At 47.3% G+C, this 23,236-nt stretch overlaps 1 pseudogene; it reads left to right on the forward strand.

Annotated features, from left to right (window-relative positions):
* Nucleotides 1-21,071, forward strand: part of LOC147119723 (uncharacterized) — a 69,556-nt pseudogene extending 48,485 nt beyond the window's left edge.
* Nucleotides 21,072-23,236: the final 2,165 nt, after the last annotated feature.

A 23,236-nucleotide genomic window follows, 5' to 3' on the forward strand; every position in this document is an offset into this window, starting at 1 on the left:
CTGACCTTCCCCTCTCTGACCCCGAACGATCAGCCCTTAGCAAAGGCCTGAGCTTCATCCCCTTATGCCCTCACCTCAATGAATTTCGAGCTCGGCACGATGTTGAACTCTTTTTCAGCCACCTTCATCTCCGTGCCCACTTCTCTGGCCAGGAGTCTTCCCCTCGCATGGCTGACCCTTTCTCCCGCTTTCAGAATTCCCGTTCTACCTGGACCCCTCCCCCTGGCCTCTTACCCTCTCTAGATCTTTTCATCGCTAACTGCCGCCGTGACATCGGCTGTCTCCATTTCTCTGCTCCCCTCACTCACTCCAGCCTACCTCCCTCTGAACTTGCAGCACTCCATTCTCTTAGATCCAACCCTGACATTGTCATTAAACCTGCTGACAAGGGTGGCGCTGTTGTTGGTTGGCAAACTGACCTCTACCTAGCGGAAGCTGAACGCCAACTCTCCAACACCGCCTCCTACCACCACCTGGACCATGACCCCACTACCGAACATCAAACCACCGTTTCCAAGACTGTCACTGACCTCATCTCCTCTGGAGATCTTCCCCCCGCGGCCACCAACCTCATAGTTCCCCAACCCCGCACAGCCCGCTTCTACCTCCTTCCCAAGATCCACAAACATGACTGCCCTGGTAGATCCATCGTTTCAGCCTGTTCTTGCCCCATAGAACTTATCTCTTCCTATCTCGACTCTATCTTTTCTCCCCTTGTCCAGTCTCTTCTCACCTACATCCGTGACTCTTCAGACGCCCTCCGCCATTTTAACAGTTTCCAGTTTCCTGGCCCCAACCGCTTCCTTTTCACCATGGACGTACAATCCCTCTGCACCTCCAACCCCCACCAGGATGGGCTGAGGCCGCTCTGCTTCTTCCTTGAACAGAGGCCCGACCAGTCCCCATCCACCACTACCCTCCTCCGCCTGGCTGAACTTGTTCTCACATTGAACAACTTCTCCTTTGACTCCATTCATTTCCTCCAAATCAAAGGTGTTGCTATGGGTACCCGCATGGGTCCTAGCTATGCCTGCCTTTTCGTTGGATATGTGGAACACTCTTTGTTCCAGTCCTACTCGGGTTCCCTCCCTCACCTCTTTTTCCGATACACTGATGACTGTATCGGTGCTGTTTCCTGCTCTTGCCCTGAACTAGACAATTTCATTCACTTTGCCTCCAATTTCCACCCTTCCCTCACCTTCACATGGTCCATCTCTGACTCTTCCCTTCCCTTCCTCGACTGCTCCGTCTCCATCTCTGGGGATAGGTTATTGACACATTCACTACAAGCTCACTGACTCCCACAGCTACCTGGACTACACTTCCTCCACCCTGCCTCCTGTAAGGACTCTATTCCATTCTCCCTGTTTCTCCATCTCCGCCGCATCTGCTCCGATGATGCCACCTTCCACACCAGTGCTTCTGACATGTCTTCCTTTTTCCTCAACCGAGGATTCCCCTCTACCGTGGTTGACACGGCCCTCAACCGTGTCCGTTCTATCTCCCGCACTTCTGCCCTCACCCCTGCCCCTCCTGGAACCACGATAGGGTTCCCCTTGTCCTCGCCTTTCACCCCACCAGCCTCCACATTCAACGGGTCATCCTCTGCCATTTCCGCCACCTCCAAAGTGATCCCACGACCAAACGAATCTTCCCCTCCCCTCCCCTTTCAGCATTCTGTAGGGACCGCTCCCTCCGAGACACCCTAGTCCACTCCTCTATCACCCCCAGCACCCCTTCCCCTTTGCCTGGCACCTTCCCGTGCAAGCGCAGGAGATGTAACACCTGCCATTATACCTGCCCCCTTCCCACTGTCCGGGTCTCCAAACACCCCTTCCAGGTGAAACAGCGATTTACTTGTACTTCTTGCAATCTAGTATACTGTGTTCGCTGCTCATGATGTGGTCTCCTTTACATTGGGGAGACCAAACGCAGATTGGGTGAGCGCTTTGCAGAAAACCTCCGTTCAGTCCGTAAGGCTGACCCCGAGCTTCCGGTCGCCTGTCATTTTAATTCACCGCCCCATTCCCACTCGGACCTCACCATCCTCGGCCTCTTGCATTGCTCCATGGAAGCTCACCGTAAACTCGAGGAACAGCTCCTCATCTTCCGATTAGGCACTTTACAGCCTTCCGGACTCAATATCGAGTTCAACAATTTCAGATCATAACCTCGGCCCCTATTACATTTTTACTTATATTTTTTATCCACACCTTTGTTTTGGCCTTTCCCCCCACCCCCCACTTTCTTTTTTTTTTCTCTCTCCCACATGGCAGCTGTCTCCCATTCTGCCAGCACATTTCACACCTAACCTAGAGCCGTGTTTTGTCTCCACTAGTCCTATCACCATCTCGCCTCGTTTTGAATACCTCTTAATGTCTCTTCTCTTTTGTTCTCTCCCAGCCTGGCCTCTTAATCTTTCATTTCCTGTGCTTCTTTAGTCTTGACAAAGGGTTTTCACCTGAAATGTTGACTCTATTTTCTCTCCACGGATGTTGCCTGGCCTGCTGAGTTTTTCCAGCATATTCTGTTGTTATTTTGGATTTCCAGCATCTGCAGTATTTTGCCATAGCATGAGGGAGATCCGGGCTCAGCCCCGCCCACTGGGTGCCGCAAGTCCCACCCCTCACAAATTCTGATTGGTTGGAAGACCAGTCACCCGTTCGGTCCTCCAGCCCTGCCCCGCTCTTCCTATTGTTCGGGAGCTCCCGTCATTCACCCGAGCAGCAGGAGCTGAGCATGCATGAGAGAGGCTCATTGTTGGGCGGTGGCGGAGACTGAGTGACCTGACAGGACAAACAACAAGTGGCCTTGACGCAGCAGAGGGAGCAACTCAGAGCCGGTTAGCATCAGGGTGGGTGGTGGATGTGGAACTCGGTCCCTGGCCTCCTGTGTAGGGCTTTCTTGTTGCATCAGTTTGAGCTGGAGTGGAGAGGGGGGAGAAGCTGTTGGGTTTAACCCCCAGTACTTCTGAGCCCAGTGGGACCCAACAATTTCCAATGTGAGACTGTGAAGGGAGGTGAATTCTAGGGGAGATTAAGTTGCTAAACAGGCACTGTCCATACAGTGTAAAAGATTATCGTTTTGAGAACAAGTATTTCTGTAGAGGCTTTCAATCCATTTTATATATACAGATTTTTTTAATTCATTCGATGTGGGTGTCACTAGCAAGGCCAGCAGATATTGCCAGTCCCCAGTTGCCCATTGAGAAGGTGATGCTGGGCCTTCTTCTTGAACCTCTGCAGTCTGCGTGGTGAAGGTACTCTCAGAATGCTGTTAGGTGAGAAGTTCCAGGATTTTCACCCAGCGACGATGTAGGACTGGCGATATATGCCCAAGTCAGGATAGTGTGTGACTTGGAGGGGAACTGGGAGGTGATGGTGTTCCCATGCACCTGCTGCCCTTGTCCTTCTAGGTGGTGGAGGTCATGTGTTTGGGAGGTGCTGTCAAAGTTCTAGTCGAGTTACAGATTTATAAAGTCGCTCTCCTTCACCCCTCCCCCTTCCACCTCGCTCTCTCTCCTCCCATAGAGGCCAGAGCCTTGTGTAGGCCCAGACCGGGTGGTGGGTTCCCTTCCCTGAAGGACATTAGTGAACCAGTTGGGTTTTACGACAATCCGGCAGCTTCCATGGTCAATTTTTTCTAGTGCCGGCTCCACAAATTCCCAGATTCATTCAGCTCAATTTCACAACCTGCCTTTGTGTTTTTGTGGGTTCTCTCTCACCCTCCCTTTTTCTTGTTTGAAATTAATTTTACAGGGTGTTCGAAGGGGAGCATTTGCAGACGGGAAACTCAAACCAAACATCACTTCAATATCTGACTGAGTTGCTCAGTTCATCAACACCTTTGAAAATGGAAGCAGAAAGCACCGTTCAGAGTGGGGAGAAACCGTACACGTGTTGTGTGTGTGAATGAGGCTTCAGCCGAACCTCTGGCCTGTTGAGACACCGGTGCAATCAAACCGGGAAGAAACCATGTAAATGTGGGGACTGTGGGAAGTGGTGCAACTACCGATTTGAGCTGGAAATGCATTGTCGTGTTCACACTGGAGGGAGGACGTTCACCTGCTCTGAGTGTGGAATGGGTTTCACGAGCTCATCCTCCCTGCTGACACACCAGCGAGTTCATACTGGGGAGAGGCCTTTCACCTGCTCTGTGTGTGGGAATGGATTCACTCGGTCATCCCACCTGCTGACACACCAGCGAGTTCACACTGGGGAGAGACCGTTCACCTGTTCTCTGTGTGGGAAGGGATTCACTCAGTTATCTGCCCTGCTGAATTACCAGAGTGTTCACACTGGGGTGAGGCTGTTCACCTGCTCTGAATGTGGGATGGGATTCATTCAGTCATCCACCCTTCTGACGCACCAGCGAATTCACACTGGAGAGAGGCCTTTCACTTGCTCTGAGTGTGGGAAGGGATTCACTCCATCACCTGCCTTGCTGAAACACCCACGAGTTCACACTGGGGAGAGGCTGTTGACCTGCTCTGAGTGTGGGAAGGGATTCACTCAGTCATCCAACCTGCTGACACACCAGCGAGTTCACACTGGGGAGGGCCGGTTCACCTGCTCCAAGTGTGGGGAGGAATTCACTTGTTTATCCAAACTGCTGAAACACCATCGAGTTCACACTGGGGAGAGGCCGCTCACCTGCTCTGAGTGTGGGAAGGGATTCACACAGTCATCCCACCTGCTGACACACCAACGAGTTCACACTGGGGAGAGGCCGTTCACCTGCTCCGTGTGTGGGAAGGGATTCACTCAGTCATCCAGCCTGCTGAAACACCAGCGAGTTCACAAGTGACTGCAGAGGTTGGATTCTGATGTTTTTGCTGCTGTTAATTACATCCCGGACTGAATCATGTTCATTCTGATAGTTGGGGTTTGTTTCTGCTGATGTTAATAACCCCTGTAACTGGGCTAGAGTTTAATATTCTGGATATATGTCAAATAAATCAGTTTGCTTTCAAGAAATTGTTGTGGATATTTGTCATTCCCACCTGAGTGTTTAGTATCACCTGGCTGGAGCTCAGAAAGGACAATCTGAGGGGAGGATTGTACGGTGGGAACAGAACTTCAGCCTGGACACCGTCCTTCAGGGCCAAACTGAGAGGGGCAAATTACACTTTGGTCTTTCTTGTCTCTCTTCACTGACAGCAATGTCTCCGTGCAGGTTAATCTTGAGGCCTGAAAGGTCCAGATGATTTCCACCCAAGGGTGTTTAAAGTATCGGACGGGTGCTCTGTGAGCCCCTTGCCCATGCCTTCAGCTCAGTAGAGTCAGGGATTGCTCCCTGAGATTGGAAGGTAGCTCACGTAGTTCCCATTTTCCAAATTGGGGACAAATCAGAGCCAGGGAACTGGAGGCCCATCAGTGTGATATCGATCACAGGGAAGGTGCCTGAAGGGATCTTAAGAGATGCTGTTTTCCATCATGGGGAAAGGGAAGGAGCCATTAGAGATATTCAACATCGCTTCCAGAAAACAAGGCCAACTTGCTTGAGTTTTGTGATGAAGTTGCTGGGTTGGTGGATGAGGGGAATCCGGTTGTCCTCAGGGGTGACAATCTCATTTTCCATGGTGGGCCGAATCTGATATCCTGGCCTTTGGCGAGGGCCACATTCAGCAAAAGTTATTAAAATAGGAATAAATGAAGATTAACTGTATCGATACTTCGAATCATAGAATGGTTACTGCACAGAATGTGGCCATTCGGCCCGTCAAGCCCATGCCAGCTCTCTGCAAGAACACTTTAGCTAGTCCCACTCCCCCGTCCTTTCCCCGGAGCCCTGCCATTGTTTTCCTTCATGTCCTTATCCAATTCCCTTTGAAAGCCGTGATTGAATCTGCCTCCACCACCCTTTCAGGCAGTGCATTCCAGATCATAGCCACTTGCTGCGTAAAAGTTTTTTCTTACATCACCTTTGGTTCTTTTGCCAATCACCTTAAATCCGTGTCCTCTGGTTCTCGACCTTTCCAGCAATGCGAACAGTTTCTCTCTATCTACTCTGTCCAGACCCCTCATGATTTTGAACACCTCTATCAAATCTCCTCTCAATCTTCTCTGCTCTAAGGAGAACAACCCGATCATCTCCAGTCTATCCACGGGACTGAAGTCCCTCATCCCTTGAAGAATTCTTCTAAATCTTTTCTGCACCCTCTCTAAGGCCTTCAGATTCTTCCTAGGTGTGGTGCCCAGCATTGGACACAATACTCCAGAAATTTTCTCCAATTAAATATTGGAAAGACTGAAGCCATTGTTTCGGTCCCTGCCACAAACACCATTCCCTAGCCACTGACTCCATCCCTCTCCCTAACATCTGTCTGAGGCTGAACCACACTGTTCACAACCTTGGTGTTACATTTGACCCTGAAATGAGCTTCCAACCACATATCCGCAGCATAACAAAGACCGCCTATTTCCACCTCCGTAACATCGCCCGTTTCTGCCCTTTGCCTCAGCTCATCTGCTGCTGAAACCCTCATCTGTGCCTTTGTTACCTCTAGACTTGACTATTCCAAAACACTCCTGGCCGGCCTCCCACATTCCACCCTACCTAAACTGGAGGTCATCCAAAACTCGGCTGCCCATATCCTAACTCGCAGCAAGTCCTGTTCATCCATCAACCCTGTGCTCGCTGACCTACATTGGCTCCTGGTTAAGCAATGCCTCGATTTCAAACTTCTCATCCTTGTTTTCAAATCCCTCCATCACCTCACCCCTCCCTATCTCTGTAATCTGCTTCAGCCCCACAACCCCCCGAGATATCTGTGCTCCTCTAATTCTGCCCTCTTGAGCATCCCTGAGTATAATCGTTCAACCATTGGTGGCCGTGCCTTCTGTTGCCTCGGCCCTAAGCTCTGGAATTCCTTGCCTAAACCTCTCCACCTCGCTACCTCTCCTTTAAGGTGCACCTTTAAACTTACCTCTTTGACCAATCTTTTGGTCATCTGCCCTAATTTCTCTTTATGTGGCTTGGTGTCAAGTTTTTTCTCTTATAATGCTCCTGTGCAGCACCATGGGATGTTTTACTATATTAAAGGCACTATATAAATACAAGTTGTTGTTGCACTCAGCCAGATTCAGTTCCTTCTGGAGAGACGGGGAGAAACAAAATCACAGATGGTGTTATGAATATTGTTTTTAGACAGTAAGGATGGAGGGAGAGTTTGTAGAATAGAGAATTTACAGTTCAGGAGAGACAGGAGGGAAAAAATGTCTGTAGAAACTAGATTTGTCTGTTCTGAATTTCAATCCTCTTGTAAACTCCATTTGCAGGGTATTTGAAGGGGAGGATCTGCAGATGGAAACTCAAACCAAGCATCGCTTCAAGATCTGACAGATTCACTGGATTCATCAGGACCTGAATATCATCAGCCTTTGGAAAGAGAAGGGAAAATACACCAATCACAGAGAAACAGCACACATTTTATGTGTGTGGATCTTCCTTTAACAAATCGTCTAGCCTGTGAGACTCGTGCGCCCACCTGAATCAACAGTGTAAATGTGGCGACAGTGGGAATGAATGCAGTTGCCCGTCTGAGGTGTAAACTCATCGAAACAGTCACACCGGGGATAGACCATTCACCAGCGGAGTGTGGAAAGAAATTCACCCCACCTGCTGAGACTCCAGTCAGTTCACTTGTGACTGCAGTGGGTTTGGATTCTGTTATTAATCACATCCAGGACTGAACCATGGCAGAGTGCCCGTGCACTTGGGTTTCTGTGTGAATTATTGATGAATTTTCTCTCACTCAGATCACAGAAACTCATTCCCCATTCACTAATTGGGGCTTTCAATAGCGGGGCTCTTCCCCAGCATGCCCCGAGGGGAGAATGTGCCTATTCACACTGCAGGAGCCCAGTGCGCAGGCGCAGCTCCCGCCCGTTATTGGAGCATGCGCAGGGTCACTGTGATCAGAGCCAGTCGAGTGCGACAAGCGGACAAAGGCGGGTGAAAAGTTTTTCCGCCGATTACAAATCAGCGGGCCGCAGGAAGATAACACACCCGGCGGGTGAGCTTCATAAACACCTCGTGCAGGCCGGAAGCCCCGAATGAGAACCTACAGGTTCCGTGTTTCCAGTCCGAGGCTTTTTCCCGGTAAAAGGCCCAGGTTAACGACGGCCATCTTTGTAAAGGAAAGCTGAGAGTTTGTGCGTCACAATATTACTCCATCGACGTGTAGAGCGCGTGCGCGGCCATTTTTGTAAAGGAACCAATAGCGGGCGGGGCTTCACGGTCCCAGTAAGTGAACTGAACCCTGCCTGAGTCAGCACCTTCAGGGGAGGAGAGGGAGGGGAACCAGTGAGTGGAACTGAACCCAGCCAGAGTCAGCACCTTCAGGGGAGGAGAGGGAGGGGGACCAGCGAGTGTAGAACTGAGCCCAGCCAGAGTCAGCACCTTCAGGGGAGGAGAGGGAGGGGAACCAGTGAGTGTAGAACTCAACCCAGCCAGAGTCAGCACCTTCAGAGGAGGAGAGGGTGAACCAGTGAATGTGGAACTGAACCCAGCCAGAGCCAGCAACTTCAGGGGAGGAGATGGAGGGGAGCCAGTGAGTGTAGAACTGAACCCAGCCAGAGTCAGCACCTTCATGATAATAGATTGGGAGAAGGGGAAGTGCAAAGAGACCTGGGTGTTCTTGTACACCAGTCGCTGAAGGTAAGCATGCAGGTGCAGCAGGCGGTTAAGAAGGCAAATGGTATGTTGGCCTTCGTAGCAAGAGGGTTCGAGTACAAGAACAAGGATGTCTTGCTGCAGTTGTACTGGGCCTTGGTGAGACCACACCTTGAGTATTGTGTGCAGTTTTGGTCGCCTTACCTGAGGAAGGACGTTCTTGCCATGGAAGGAGTGCAGCGAAGGTTCACCAGGCTGATACCTGGGATGGCAGGAATGACGTATGAGGAGAGATTGTGTCGATTGGGCTTATACTCACTGGAGTTTAGAAGATTGAGAGGGGGTCTCATCGAAACCTATAAAATTCTGTCAGGCCTGGACAGACTAGATGCAGGAAGGATGTTTCTGATGGCCGGGGAGTCCAGAACCAGGGGTCATAGTCTAAGGATAAGGGGTAAGCCATTTAGGACTGAAATGAAGAATTTCTTCACCGAGAGTGGTGAACCTGTGGAATTCTCTGCCACAGAGGGCGGTGGAGGCCAGTTCATTAAGTATATTCAAGAAGGAGTTGGATATATTTCTTAAGGCTAAAGGGATCAAGGGATATGGGGAGAAGGCAGGGACCGGGTACTGAATTTGGATGATCAGCCATGATCTTATTGAATAGCGGAGAAGGCTCGAAGGGCCGAATGGCCTACTCCTGCTCCTATCTTCTATGTTTCTATGTTTCAGTGGAGGAGAGGGAGGGGAACCAGTGAGTGTAGAACTGAACCCAGCCAGAGTCAGCACCTTCAGGGGAGGAGAGGGAGGGGAACCAGTGAGTGTAGAAAACAGGGAGAGGAGGACAAACTGTCTTGAGATATGCAATGTGTTTGGATTTTAACACAGGGAGGATGGACAATGAGTGGGATGTGGATTTACAGCTTTGGAGGAACGAGAGGAATGAATGTTCTTTAGAAACTAGAATTATCTGTTCTTAATTCCTATCCTGTACTTACAGTGATGAGTTTTGTAAACTCCTTTTACAGGGTATTAGAAGGGGAGGATCTGCACATGGGAAACTCAAACATCACGTCAACATGTGACAGTCACTCGATTCATCAGGACCTGAATATTATTGGCCTTTGAATGTGGAAGGAGAAATGTTTGTCTGTGGGAAAAGATTTCAAACATCAGTGTGACTGGAAAAGCACCGAGACACACACACCCGAGTGAGAGTGTTCCAGTACACTGCCTGTGGAAGGAGCTTTAACCAGTTACACAGCCTGAAAAAACATTGCACCATTCACAGCGGGGAGAAATCGTACACGTGTTCTGTGTGAGGACGAGGCTTCAACCGATCGTCCAACCTGGAGAGACACAAGGATACCCGCACCACGGAGAAACCGGGGAAATGTGGGGATTGTGAGAAGGGATTTAGTTCCCTGTCTGAGCTGGAAATTCATTGGCGCAGTCACAATGGGGAGAGACGGTTCACCTGCTCTGAGTGTGGTAAGAAATTCACTCAATCATCCAACCTGTTGAAACACCAGCGATTTCACACTGGGGAGAGGCCGTTCACCTGCTCCGTGTGTGGGAAGGGATTCAGTTACCCATCAGAGCTGGAAATTCATCGTCGCCGTCACACTGGGGAGAGACCGTTCACCTGCTCTGAGTGTGGGAAGGGATTCAGTCAGTCATTTGACCTGCTGACACACCAGCGAGTTCACACTGGGGAGAGACCGTTCACCTGCTCTGAGTGTGGGAAGGGATTTTCTCAGTCATCCACCCTGCTGACACACCGGCGAGTTCACACTGGAGAGAGCCCGTTCACTTGCTCCGTGTGTGGGAAGGGATTCACTCGGCCATCCGACCTGCTGATACACCAGCGAATTCACACTGGGGAGAGACCGTTCACCTGCTCCGTGTGTGGGAAGGGATTCACTCGGTCATCCATTCTGCTGGCACACCAGCGAATTCACACTGGGGAGAGGCCGTTCAACTGCTCCGTGTGTGGGAAGGGATTCACTCGGTCATCCCACCTGCTGGCACACCAGCGAGTTCACACTGGGGAGAGGCCGTTCACCTGCTCTGAGTGTGGGAAGGGATTCACTCAGTCCTCACACCTGCTGACACACCAACGAGTTCACACTGGGGAGAGACCATTCACCTGCCCTGTGCGTGGGAAGGGATTCCCTCAGTCATCCGACCTGATGAGACACCAGCAAGTTCACACTGGGGAGAGACCGTTCACGTGCTCCGAGTGTGGGAAGGGATTCACTCGGTCATCTGGCCTGCTGAGACACCAGCGAGTTCACACTGGGGAGAGACCATTCACCTGCTCCGAGTGTGGGAAGGGATTCACTCAGTCATCCGACTTGCTGAAACACCAGCGAGTTCACAAGTAACTGCAGTGGTTGGATTCTGCTGGTAATGCTACTGTTAATCACATCCTGGCTGAACCGTGTCCATTCTGACAGTTGGAGTTTGTTTCTGCTGATGTTATCCCTATAACTGGGCTGGAGTTTAATATTTTCATACTTCAAATAATAGTGAGTTGATATTTGATGCCTGCAAGATAAGAGAAGACTAATTGATGTCCTGTTACCGACTGCTCCATTTTTGGGTCTTTTCTCATTTCTAACTCGAGATTATCTCAGTTCTCGTACCTTCGGTTACTCTCATGGCTTCCAGAGTGCCTCTCCTAACCTTGGTATCCAGGGAAGGTATCGGTAACACGCCCGGGATCATTAAACACAAAACCCAGTCTGTTAATCACTTTCAGCTACTGGACTTAGTGTGTGTCCCACAGCATCTCTCTCACCTTCGTTGTGTGAACAGAACATCACGCCTGAAAACCTGCTTACAATTTAAATTTGAATTCATTCAGAAAACGTAATTAACAAAAGATGAACAAGTAAACAGATCACATCAAATAATTGGCAAAGGTTTAGAGTCAACAAGTTGAACACATCACAGCCGAATACTCCAGCTGTACATTCACAGGAGAAAGTCTGTTCTCTAACTCCTCGAGTGGACAGAATAGAGAAAGATCCCAACTCTAAGAACATCTAGAATCTGTTGTAAATATCTTTCAAATCCTGACTGGTCCAATCTGTCGGTTTCCTTTCAATTGAAGTGAATGGAAGATGAGAGGGGTGTTGGCATATGGACCTCGGGTAATTCAGCTTCTGAAAGGTGTTCATGTTTAGTTCATTCGATATCGGGGACAATGTGGTTGGCATTAGAGAGAGAGAGATTTCACTGAGCAACAGCTGCTGTTTGCAACCAACTGGCCTTGGATATTTTCATCATCGAATGTTTCGATCAGAAATATGATGTTGGGATAAGAAAAGTCTGGAGACTAGTGGTTTGTGCTGCCCCAGGAAGGTCACAGTGTTTTACCTGCTTCTAATGTTGTTGATGTGTGTTGAAGAAAATGCAGACTTGTGTCTCTGGACTGTGCAGTAGCCAGAGACGACCATATTAGGCAATGCCAGCTCCAGTTTGATAAGAGGTTGATGGCAGAGCAAGAGATCCAGCAGTTTTAAGAATTTATTTCCTGTTATCGGCAGACATCGAATGTCGCAGCGTGCTGACAAAATTGGACTTAAGACTTTAACCTGTTGGGTTAAATTATTGGGATCGATTGTTATAGAATTGAATTGTTATAGAATAGAAAAGTAGTGAAGTTATGCTAAACTTGTATCGAACCTTGGTTAGACCACACTTGGAGTACTGCATACAATTCTGGTCACCATACTATAAGAAGGACATAGAGGCACTGGAGAGGGTGCAGAGAAGATTTACAAGGATGATACCAGAAATGGAAGGGTATACCTGTCATGTTTGTGTCATTGCCTGTACTAAACAATAAGAAAACTGAATTTGATAGGCTGGCCACTACCTGAGACATCGGGCCCTTGCAGAGGGAGATAAGCAAAGATCTCCAGACACCCCACGATCTTTTGATCAGATCACCTGACACCCCGAGAATGGCATGGATCAGATGTCACGTGTGGCGTGATATTGGGATACCGGTGTGTGTGTGAACGAGCGAGTCTCAGACATGCTCAGTTATCGACAGCAGCACAACATGAAATGGCTGATGTGGCTCAGGAGAGTGAGACAACTTTTTAAATCATCAAGGCCACGACACATTCTCCATAGAGAAACCGACTCTGAAATAATCAGGAGAGAGTTAAACACACTGCTACCTGTCAGAGGCATTACAATTAAAAGTGAAGAGAAGGCTGATCAAATTAGGATTTCCTCACAGCTAGAATGGTCGTCAGTTTCAAGGCCTCCATGAAGTACTGATAAAAGAAAGCTTGTCGGGAGGCTAAAAACAGATAAAGTCAGGATGTCTCTATCTGGACAAGGTGGCCATGGTTGTATCCAAATCAGCTCCAAGCTGAAGGTGGGAGACAAGGAGGCCATACCTTCCAGACTCCAGAACAAAACATGGATCCACGTGAGAGGCCACCTCCATCAGGAAGCAGAGGACTTCAAAACGGTTGGGTTTGGAATCAGTGATAAACCGAGGTACAGCCTCGCAAAAGCATCATTTCGGTGGTAATAGAGAAAGAACCCTAAAGCGGGCTCCTTGGGAAGATTGGGAGTCCATTATGTGGGAGACCAGGAAGACTCCCCTGACCCCAAACACTAAATTGGTCACAGAATTAATAGGGTTCAGTTAAAGAGTTAGTATCACACTCAGACTAAGTAATTCAAGGACATTGTAAAAGACTTCAATACAAAGGTAATGACAGCAGGTTATTTTAAAGTAAGAAATGTCTTATGTTGATCAGTAATGTTAACTATTGGTTTGCCAAGCACAAACGCTGATGGTGATCATCATCTGTGGGACTAAAAAAGACATCCCACCTCACAAAAAGAACTCTACCTGTCTGATCCAGCAAAAGAACCCAAGTGTTAATGGACTAGAAGTAATTGAATCAGGAAATGTATTATAGAATGATGTGCGTTTTGAAATTGTTAATTGAAATCGAAAGTGTTAAACATGAGCTTGAATCTGTCAACTAGATTATGTGAAGGGAGATATTCGCAATGAATAGACAACATGGTCGGAGAATTAGTAAAGGATGTGTTAGTAAAGAATAGAAAACAGGAACCAAGGGATGAGGAAGATGGGAAACAGAACGAGAATCAGTTTAAATCACAAAGAAAGCGAGAGCTGACAAGATAGCTGGGAATAGGAGCCACGGCAAGGTTAGCAGGAGTAAACAGAATAGATATAGAAAGTATGTGGGAACACGATGAGGTAATGAAGAGGCAATTAAAAAGATTATTGTCAAACAATGAGGCTAACCAGAATCAAGGCCTTACTCGAGGCATTGTGTGTAGCCTCTGTGTGACATTTGTGATGAATGTGGTACAGAAGGGACTGGACAACATCGAGGGGAATCAAATCCCTTTGTTTATTCATGAAGAACAGCAGAGAAAATGGTTTAAAGGAACCAAGACATAGATGATGATGTGAGGCAGCCAATGGGAATGGTGTTTCTGGCCCCGGGGGAAGGGGATTGAAATGAAGATATTAGACCAGTGGGATTGGTCTTGTCTTTGTTAAGGAGAAATGGAAATGAAACGAAACCTTGGAAGGTGTATCGGGTAGAATGGGTTGGAATGGGGGAAGACTCTGAGTTTGGTCCGATCCATAAACAGAATGAGGAATAGCCAAGATATCTGATTAAGAAGGGGGGAACTTGGATAGCACCAGATCTGCAGTGTTGTACTCTGAAAGGGACAACATGGGTTTGTAGATGTGACGTCGTCCATCAACAGACTGTTCTAGCTTGTGGGTTCACCCTCGACAAAGAATCACCAAAATGACAGATTGGAATAAATAAATGGGGCGAAGACCAAACTGATAGCGTGTATAAAGGAAAAGGACAGGATTGTGTGACTACTACTGCCACTGATATGACTGTGGGTTCACCCCGATGCCCCATACTAGAACATCACTTTTGTTTGATTCCAGCAAGAAACAGGCATATCGGTGCTAAAACACTGGGACTGGTCCATTATCATAACGCCACTTATCTGCAGATGAGACGGCCTCTGGAGGATGAAGCCATTCGAGCCATTCCACATATGGGACACTATATACCTCCCCTGTCTCTGGCTTTAAAGGGCAAAACTGAGCGAATTAGGACATCCCAGAAACACACAGTGCAAATGAAACAGACAGATAGAGAGACAGAACAGGCAATCCCCAGACTTGGGAATCATGAATGGTGGGAAGTAGTATCTAGTGTGGAACTACATCCTTGGGCTAGATTGTTCCAGATGGGATTGGTGAGAGCACAGATAATAGCTTTAGGGATTCTGGTCATTGTGTTCTGCTGTGTAAGGAAGTCGATAAGGGACATAGAAAATATCAGGAAAGGTAAGGAGATAGCAAGGGCAGCAAGAGGAAGCCAGGATTAAAGACAAAGAAGGATATCAAACACTTTGCCAAGAGGTAACGTAACCCATAAAAAACAAAAAAGTGGGACATGTTGGCATATGGACCCCGGTTAATTCGGCTTCTGAAAGGGCTTCATGTTTAATTCATTCGATCGAGGGAAAAATGTGGTTCGTATCATTAGAGACAGATTTCACTGAGCAACAGCTGGTGTTTTGCGACCAACCAGCCTTCGATATTCACAATAGAATGTTTGGATTAGAAATCTGATGTTAGGATAAGGAAAGTCCAGAACTCGTGGTTTCTGCTCACAGTACCAAGGCCACGATGTTTATCTGTGTGTTGTTGATGTGGACGTGTGTCTCTGGGCTATGCAGGAGCCAGAGGCGACCATATTAGGCAATGCCTGCTCCAGTTTGATCAGAAAACAGTCTATAAATGTCAGCTTTGTCCTTTATTCGGGAGCACGGAGATCCCCAGGCCTAGGTACACGTGCTCCACCTGGGATTAGACTCCACTTGTAAATTACTTTTTACACTGAAGTTAAAGAATAAAATGATTAGAAACAGAAGACTGAATTCATTACTGCTCAAGTGAACAAACAGAAGTTTATTTTAAATCAACACTTGGCTCTTTTTTTGAAGTCTTTGTAACTTCAAAACTTCCTTAGGAGTTAAAAATCCATTAAAACAGCAGAAATCATTAGTAAAGCTTCATTATTAACTGTGAATAAAACAGAGCTCCGTTAACTTCAATAATTCCAATTTAATTTGGAGCAATATTTTATGAACTAAACACAATACAGAACAGATAAAATAAAACAAAATAGCACACGCTGAGAGAAAACCGTGAATTACCTCATCGTTACCTTCAGGCACTTTCCCAAAGGACTAAAAATACTGAATATAACTGGAGAAAAATTGGCTTTTCACATTTAAACAAATTAAATCAAAGGGCTTTGGAAATTTCAAATCAAGGATCAGGCACATGGCGACCGTAACTCCAAGGCTGAAGCTTATCTTTTGTAAAACAATCTCTTGCCGGGCTTTCAGAGTGGCCCAACTTGCCCCAGTCACAATATATCCACAGCAGTGTCTTTAACTTCTAATGTAAATCACAAAGCCTCCCCCTGCTTCTAGTCCCACAATCTGAAATTGGAATGAACAAGCTCAACATATTCACACTTCCTTAAAACTCCCAACACCCCAGACAAGACGACAAAGGGTTAAACGGCCTTTAGCTCAGTGCACAGGAAAGTGGGCGGTGCTAAAACAAACACAACAGACACTTTCCAATAATGCGTCGCCACATGAACACTCGCGACCTTTCTCTTCAGCAGCACCAACGCACTCGATCTCAAAGCTGTCCGGGTCCACAGTTCCATTTCATCCTTCGACTCATCCAATGCTTCAACAAAAACTTTTTTTCTTCCTTTCTGATGTCAAGGATCGCAAGCTTCATTAACTCTTGGACACCAACGCCCCCCTGGAACCTTCTACCCCGTCACTTTCCTCTGATCCCATCCCTTCCAATCTCACCCCCTGCCGCGTTTTCACTATCCCCTCTGACCTTCCCCTCTCTGACCCCGAACGATCAGTCCTCAGCAAAGGCCTGAGCTTCATCCCCTTACGCCCCCAGCACAATGAATTTCGAACTCGGCACGATGCTGAGCTCTTTTTCCGTCGCCTTCATCTCCATGCCCACTTCTTTGGTCAGGAGTCTTCCCCCCGCACAGCAGACCCTTTCACCCACTTTCTAAATTCTCGTTCTACTTGGCTCTGGCCTCTTACCCTCTCTAGATCTTTTCATTGCTAACTGCCAACGTGACATCGGCCATCTCAATTTCTCTGCTCCCCTCTCTCACTCCAACCTACCTCCCTCTGAACTTGCAGCACTCCGTTCTCTCCGATCCAACCCTAACATTATCATTAAACCTGCTGATAAGGGTGGTGCTGTTGTTTGGCGAACTGACCTCTACCGTGCGGAAGCTGAACGCCAACTCTCCAACACCTCCTACCTCCGCCTGGACCATGACCCCACTAGCAAACATCAAGCCATTGTTTCCAAGACTGTCACTGACCTCATCTCCTCTGGAGATCTTCCCTCCATGGCTGCCAACCTCATAGTCCCCCAACCCCACACAGCCTGCTTCTACCTCCTTCCCAAGATCCACAAACAGGACTGCCCTTGTAGACCCATCGTTTCAGCCTGTTCTTGCCCCATGGAGCTTATCTCTTCCTATCTCGACTCTATTTTTTCTCCTCTTGTCCAGTCTCTTCCTACCTACATTCGCGACTCTTCCGACGCCCTCCGTCACTTTAACAGTTTCCTGGCCCCAACCATCTCCTTTTCACTATGGACGTACAATCCCTCTACATCTCCATCCCCCACCAGGATGGCCTGAGGGTGCTCCGCTTCTCCCTTGAACAGAGGCTCAACCAATACCCATCCACCACTATCCTCCTCCGCCTCGCTGAACTTGTTCTCATATTGAACAACTTCTCCTTTAACTCCACTCACTTCCTCCAAATTAAAGGTGTTGCTATGGGAACCTGCATGGGCCCTAGCTATGCCTGCCTGTTCATGTGATATGTGGAACATTCTTTATTCCAGTCCTACTCAGGTCCCCTCCCTCACCTCTTTTTCTGGTACATCGATGATTGTATCGGTGCCGTTTCCTGCTCTCGCCCTGAACTGGATAAGTTCATTCACTTTACTTCCAATTTCCACCCTTCCCTCACCTTCACATGGTCCATCTCCAACTCTTCCCTTCCCTTCCTCGACTTCTCTGTCTCCATTTCTGGCGATTGGCTTTCGACAAACATCCACTACAAGCCCACTGACTCCCACAGCTACCTGGACTACACTTCCTCCCACCCCGCTTCCTGTAAGGACTCTATTCCATTCTCCCAGTTTCTCCATCTCCACTGCGTCTATTCTGACGATGCCACCTTCCACACCAGTGCTTCCGACGTGTCTTCCTTTTTCCTCAACCGAGGATTCCCCTCTACTGTGGTTGACACGGTCCTTGACCGTGTCCGTTCCATTTCCCGCACTTCTGCTCTCACCCCTTCCCCTCCCTCCCAGAACCACGATAGGGTTCCACTTGTCCTCACCTTTCACCCCACCAGCCTCCACATTCAACGGATCATCCTCCACCATTTCCGCCACCTCCAACGTGATCCCACCACCAAACACATCTTCCCCTCACCTCCTCTTTCAGCATTCCGAAGGGACCACTCCCTCCGTGACACCCTGGTCCACTCCTCAATCACCCCTAACAGCCCTTCTCCTTCACCTGGCACCTTCCCGTGCAAGTGCAGGAGATGCAACACATGCCCTTTTACCTCCTCCCCACTGTCCAGGGCCCCAAACACCCCTTCCAGGTGAAACAGCGATTTACTTGTACTTCTTGCAATTTAATATACTGTATTCGCTGCTCACGATGCGGTCTCCTCTACATTGGGGAGACCAAACACAGATTGGGCGACCACTTTGCGGAACACCTCCGTTCAGTCCGTAAGGGTGACCCCGAGCTTCCAGTGGCCTGTCACTTTAATTCACCACTTCACTCCCACTCTGATCTCTCTGTCCTCGGCCTATTACATTGTTCCAATGAAGCTCAACGTAAGCTCGAGGAACAGCACCTCATCTTTCGATTGGGCACTTTACAGCCTTCCGGACTCAACATTGAGTTCAACAATTTCAGACAATAATCCTGTCCCCATTTTTCATGCTGTATGATTTTTGCCATTCCCATTTGCAACATTTTATCTTTCCTGCCTCTTACAAAAGTACAGGATGTTCTTACAATTCCTTCCTCCCCTCCTAACCACCCCCCACCCCACCCATCTCTGCGCCTGCTTAATATCTGTTACATCTCCAGCCTTTTCCAGTTCTGATGAAGGGTCCCAGACCTGAAATGTTCACTCTGTTTCTCTCTCCACGGATGCTGCTTGGCCTGCTGAGTATTTCCAGCATTTTCTGTTGTTACAACAGACACTTTGCTTTTTAAAGACAGACTTTCAGACAAAAGGAATACTGTAACTTCTTAAACATAAGAACATAAGAAATAGGAGCAGGAGTAGGCCAATCGGCCGCTCGAGCCTGCTCCACCATTCAATAAGATCATGGCTGATCTGATCCTAACCTCAAATCTTCTATCACTCTGCAGCCACCCGAACCCATGTGATCTCCCGGGAGAGGCGAAAAACCAGATAAAAGACCCAATGGCCAATTTGGGAGAAAGAAATCTGGGAAATTCCTCTCCGACCCATCTAGGCGATCGAAATTCTTCCAGGAGATCACTCTGTCCCTATATTTTCTACAGTACTTACCTTCTGTAAAGGCGATCTCTACCCCAGCCAGGAACAGGAATAAAACCATCTCCTGAAATCTAACACAGAATTAGAACACAGTAGGAGCAGAACCAGGCTACACGGTCCCTGGGCCCACTCCACTACCCACAGGGCCATGATCATTCCGAACCTAGACTCATGTCCAATTTCCTGCCCGCTCCCCGTAACTCTTAATTCCCCTTACTTCTGGGAAACTATCTATTTCTGTTTTAAATTTATTTAATGATGTAGCTTCCACAGCCTTCTGGGGCAGCAAATTCCACAAACCCACCACCCTCTGAGTGAAGAAGTTTCTCCTCATCTCAGTTTTGAAAGAGCAGCCCCTTATTTTAAGATTATGCCCCCTAGTTCTAGTTTCACCCTTCATTGGGAACATCCTCACCGCATCCACCCGATCAAGCCCCTTCACAATCTTATATGTTTCAATAAGATCGCCTCTCATTCTTCTGAACTCCAATGAGTAGAGTCCTAATCTACTCAACCTCTCCTCATATGACCACCCCCTCATCCCCGGGATTAACCGAGTGAACCTTCTTTGTACTGACTCGAGAGCAAGTATGTCTTTTCTTAAGTATGGACACCAAAACTGTATGCAGTATTCCAGGTGCGGTCTCACCAATACCTTGTACAACTGCAGCAATACCTCCCTGTTTTTATATTCCATCCCCCTAGCAATAAAAGCCAACATTCCATTGGCCTTCTTGATCACTTGCTGCACCTGCATACTAACTTTTTGAGTTTCGTGCACCAGGACCCCCAGATCCCTTTGTACTACAGTACTTTCCAGTTTCTTGCCATTAAGATAATAACTTGCTCTATGATTTTTCCTGCCAAAGTGCATAACCTCACACTTTCCAGTATTGTATTCCATCTGCCAAATCTCTGCCCACTTACTTAGGCTGTCTATGTCCCTTTGCAGGTTTTTTATGTCCTCACTCACTACTTTCCGTCCCATCTTTGTATCATCTGCAAACTTTGATATGTTACACTCGGTCCCCTCCTCCAAATCGTTAATATAGATTATAAAGAGTTGGGGACCCAGCACTAACCCCTGCGGAACACCACTAGTTACTGGTTGCCAATCTGAGAACGAACCATTTATCCCAACTCTCTGCTTTCTGTTAGAGAGCCAATCCTCCACCCACGCCAGAATATTACCCCCAATCCTGTGATTTTTTATCTTGAGCAATAATCTTTTGTGTGGCACCTTGTCAAATGCCTTTTGGAAGTCTAAATACACTACGTCCACTGGTTCCCCTTTATCCACCCTGTATGTTACTTCCTCAAAAAACTCAAGCAAATTTGTCAAATTTGTCAAACATGACTTCCCCTTCACGGTGGCATAGTGGTTAGCACTGTTGCCTCACAGCACCAGGGACCCGGGTTCGAATCCAGCCTCGGGCGACTGTCTGTGTGGAGTTTGCACATTCTCCCTGTGTTTGCGTGGGTTTCCTCCGGGTGCTCCGGTTTCCTCCCACAGTCCAAAGATGTGCGGGTTAGGTTGATTGGCTATGATAAATTGACCCTTAGTGTTAGGGGGATTAAATACGTGGGGTTACGGGGATAGGGTGGGATATGTGTCGGTGCAGGCTCGATGGGCCGAAATGGCCTCTATCTGCATTGTGGGGTTTCTGTGATTCTGTGATTCTGTGAAACCATGCTGAGTTTGTCCTATTAAATTATGTTTATCCAAATGTCCCGTTACTGTCTCCTTAATAATGGACTCTAACATTTTACCAACCACAGATGTTAGGCTAACAGGTCTATAGTTTCCAGCCTTCTGCCTACTACCCTTTTTAAATAAGGGTGTTACATTAGCAGTTTTCCAATCTGCCGGGACCTTTGCTGAGTCCAGTGAGTTTTGGAAAATTATTACCAATGCATCCACAATCCCTACCACCACTTCCCTCAAGACCCTAGGATGCAAGCCATCAGGTCCAGGGGATTTATCCGCCTTGAGTGCCATTATTTTACCAAGTACCACTTCCTTAGTGATTTTAATCATATTTAGCTCCTCCCCCCCTAGAGCCCCCTGTTTGTCCAGTGTTGGGATATTCTTAGTGTCCTCTACTGTAAAGACTGATACAAAATAATTGTTCAGTGTTTTTGCCATCTCCATGTTTCCCACCATTAATTTCCTGGTCTCATCCTCTAAGTGACCAACATTTACTTTAGCCACCCTTTTTCTTTTTATATAACTATAGAAACTTTTGCTGTCTGTTTTTATATTTTTTGCTAATTTACTTTCATAATCTATCTTCCCTTTCTTAATCAACCTTTTAGTTATTTTTTGCTGTCTTTTAAAGACTTCCCAATCTTCTATCCTCCCACTAGATTTGGCTACCTTATATGCCCTTGTTTTTAGTCGGATACTATCCTTAATTACTTTACTTAGCCACGGATGGCTATCTTTTCTTTTACACCCTTTTTTCCTCAGTGGCATATATATTTTTTGGAAGTTTTAAAATAACTCCTTAAATGTACACCACTGATCATGTACCGTCTTACCCTTTAATCTATTTTCCCAGTCCACTCTAATCAATTCCGCTCTCATACCTTCATAGTCTCCTTTATTCAAGCTCAGCACACTTGTTTGAGGTCCAACCTTCTCACCCTCTAATTGAATATGGAATTCAACCATGTTATGGTCACTCATTCCAAGGGAATCCTTTACTAGGACATTTTTAATTAATCCTGTCTCATTACACAGGACCAAATCTAAGGTTGCTTGCCCCCTGGTCGGTTCAGTTACATACTGCTCAAGAAACCCATCCCTAATACACTCAATGAACTCATCCTCAAGGCTGCTCTGCCCAATTTGATTTGTCCAGTTAATATGATAATTAAAATCCCCCATAATTATAGCTGTTCCCTTATCACAAGCCTCAACTATTTCCTGATTAATACTCCGTCCAACAGAGTTGCAACTGTTCAGAGGCCTATAGACTACACCCACTAGTGTTTTTTTCCCCTTAATATTCCTTATCTCCACCCAAACTGTTTCACTATCCTGTTCCTTTGACCCAATATCATTCCTCTGTATTATAGTGATTCCTTCCTTTATTAACATAGCCACCCCACCTCCTCTCCCTTCCTGCCTGTCCTTCCTGATTGTTAAATAACCTGGTATGTTTAATTCCCAGTCATGGTCACCCTGCAGCCATGTTTCTGTAATGGCCACAAGATCGTACCCATATGTCGTTATTTGTGCTGTTAACTCATTCATTTTGTTACGAATGCTACGTGCATTCAGATAAAGAACTTTCAAATATGTTTTGTAACACTTAGTTCCTGTTTTTTCCCTTTTTAGTACTTTACTTTTTACTCCATACCTTCTGTCCCTTCCTGACACGTTCTGTTTTTTAATTCCCCCACTGCTACCTAAGTCTATGACCTTCTCTGTTGTCATTTCTATTATTTGCTCTCTAGAAACCTCCCCCCCACTAATTAGTTTAAAGCCGTCTCTACAACTCTAGTTATATGATTCGCCAGGACTCTAGTCCCAGCACTGGCCAAGTGGAGTCCGTCCCAACGGAACAGCTCCCTCCTGTCCCAGTACTGGTGCCAGTGTCCCAAGAAGCAAAACCCATTTCTCCCACACCAGTCTTTGAGCCACGCATTTAACTCTTTAATTTTATTTATCCTAGCCAAATTCGCTCGTGGCTCAGGTAATAACCCAGAGATTATTACCCTTGAGGTTCTGTTTTTTAATTTGACCCCTAGCTGCTCATACTCCTTTAACAGAACCGTCTTCCTTGTCCTATCTACGTCGTTTGTACCAACATGGACCACGACAACTGGATCCTCCCCCTCCCACTCCAAGTTTCTTTCCAGCCCAGAAGAGATGTCCTTA

This window comes from Somniosus microcephalus, chromosome 4 (genome assembly GCF_052327205.1).
Source record: "Somniosus microcephalus isolate GS21.2 chromosome 4, FLI_Smic_1.0, whole genome shotgun sequence".
Taxonomy (NCBI): Eukaryota; Metazoa; Chordata; class Chondrichthyes; order Squaliformes; family Somniosidae; genus Somniosus; species Somniosus microcephalus.